Source organism: Triticum aestivum, chromosome 6B (assembly GCF_018294505.1).
Source record: "Triticum aestivum cultivar Chinese Spring chromosome 6B, IWGSC CS RefSeq v2.1, whole genome shotgun sequence".
NCBI classification, from domain to species: Eukaryota; Viridiplantae; Streptophyta; class Magnoliopsida; order Poales; family Poaceae; genus Triticum; species Triticum aestivum.
Window position 1 is genome coordinate 9546692 of NC_057810.1, and position 2701 is coordinate 9549392.

A 2701-nucleotide genomic window follows, 5' to 3' on the forward strand; every position below is an offset into this window, starting at 1 on the left:
CCCCCGCCTTCGCACGCCGTGGGCCCCCACCTCCTCTGCTCTCCTCTGCCGGCGGTGGGGCTTGGCGCTGACAGAGTTGGCGGGGTCAAGTGGATCCAGCGCGCGGACGAGGGTGGCGAGCTCCGGCACGGCGGCTGACGTCTTGGGCTCCTCGGACGTCTGTGTGTTCTTAACTTCATATGCAGGATGAAAGAAAGGAGAAGGGAGAGAGGCGCAACTGCTGCTCCAGCGAGGCGTGGGCGTATAGATCCAACTGATGTATTGTAACGTAGTGTAGTCTGTTTGTGTGTAATCCATTCATCTTGTTAAACAAAGTAGTTTTGTTTTGTCTTGTGAAATCCGTTCGTTCATGTTTGATTCTTAGAACAACGTCGCCTCTCATCCGCATCCCGATGGTGGCCGCACAAGATCTGGGGCTGTTCATCCGCATCCCGATGGTGTGCCCGTCGGGGGCTGCTCCACCCAGCCCGACGACCATTATGCCAAGAGCACGCGTACAACACTGGGAAGGAGCACCCGTACAGTAGCTCGGCCAGGAGAACAGAGCACGCGTCCAACATGTAAATTTTTAACTTATTTTTTGTATGGTTTGCCCTTGAAGAAACATATCTGGCTGCTTCACTCGTGCTTCCATCTTTTTTTATCTTTTGATTTTTGGTTGAGCTCGTGATTCCATTTTTTGCTTTTGGTGTAATTTGGTGAAGACATGATGCATGACGGGAATACAGGCTGAAAGGTTTGATATCGGATGCGCTTTTATCCATGCTTGCTGAGTACGAGCGGACTAATTAGTATGTACTCTAGGATGTAGTCTTTTGGATTAAAATGAGTAATAGAAGTATGTGTGTTATGGTCTTTAAATGAGTAAATATGAACTATCATTTATCTACACCTTTGTTTGACGAGAGAAGTATACTTCCGTAACGGAAATGTTGTCTATACAACATGTACATCGTGTGAGGATGTACATGTTGTCTTTACCACAAGCTTTGCCAGGGGCCAACCGAACCGGTGGTGAAGGGCCTATGGATGGCGCGCCTCCCGCTGAAAATCAAAGTGTTTTCCTGGCAGCTGTGGAGGAACAGATTGTCCGCTTCTGAAAATGTGGCTAAAAGGCGGGGCCCGTCGACTGGCACCTGCGCGGTCTGTAATGTCGTCGAGGACGCAAACCACGTCTTCTTCCGGTGTCCGCTGGCCAGGTTCGCCTGGAGCGCGGTCCATATATAGTAGATCGTGAGCATATCAACGCCGCTTTCCATGTGAGAGCAAAACGACCATAAGATTTCATTTTCTGACACACAATTTTCGGGTGGCGACACATCTTTATGGGTGAAAAGAGCACACCCCTTGGACCGCATCGATAGACCATACGGGAACCTTTGTTATTCACTGCGAGAACCACCCACACATGTACTATATGAACCATTTCTTAAGGAACGGGAACCCTTTCCGTATACAGTCAACCGTAAGGAGACGGCCCTTTCCACATGAGAGCAATCGAGCTTCACTTTCATTTTTTGATAGAACGTCACATAAGGCACGGGGGTGGGCGGGGGGCACACTAAGCTCCGCTTAATGTAGACCGTGAGCACATTGACTCCTCTTAATTCATGCACGGTTGACAAAGCACATATGCATTCACACATCACATGGAACTTCCGGTTTTTTTTTTTGCATTATATCCAATGTGGGAGGTGCAAAGGGTTCCCCCCATTATGCACTTTGAGAACCACCGGTCCACGTACAATAGGAACCCTTTCTTAAGGAACTAGAACCCTTTTCATCTATAGTAGTTTTCGGGTGGGGGCACATCTTTCAAAAAAAAATTGTGGTCAGGCTGTAGATGCTCTAATCTTTGTTAATGAATACAAGTGTGGATTGCTGCAGCCTCTGCCTTTCCCACCTACAGGTAGAAAAAAGGCATTCCCCACCGAAGAAGAGGGATCAGAAGAAGAGGGTGTTGGTTTCCCTGCTGGAGGTGGCGTTGCAGAGTCAGGGTCAGACAAAGAAGATCAGAACCAGCACAATGGAAAGGCGCCTGCGATCAGCTCGAGGTGCAGCGTTAAGAAGCGTCACGATTTGATCTGTCAACAAAGGTAATGTCTTCACGATTCGGTGGAACGATCAGCTCGAATCGATGGAACGATCAGCTCGAATCGGTGGAACGACATTACCTCTGTTGTTTGCCCAAAAAAAAGACATTACCTCTGTTGACAGTTCACACTTTTGGCTGCTTTCCACGGGACTTTCCGGCTGTAGTAACGAGTTCATCGAGCCACAGTTCATTTACTGTACAAAAGGTGCGGAACCGTGCTCATTTAGCTTGACGAAAATAGCAAATTTTACATGCCACAGCCAACACAGCGCTGCCCGGAACTTTTAGTAAAAATGATCCCATTAGTCAATGCTGAAATTTGCCCGAAGTAGGTCTTTAACCACTGACCGATGTGAAAGGCACATCAGCCTTTTGCTCTGAATACACCTGAAAAGTCAGGAACTAGGTTGCCATTCTCGGACTACGCCTTCCAAAAGGTTCAGCTGAACTTTCCTCTTAGGTCATGGCGAAATTCAATAATTCATAAAGGCTGAACCGTATCCACCCAACGGTGCGGATCTCGACACGCATGAACGGTTCCGATAGCCCCCACCCTAGTTAGTGTGGATAGCAAATCCATGTTTTATATATACATACATACATACA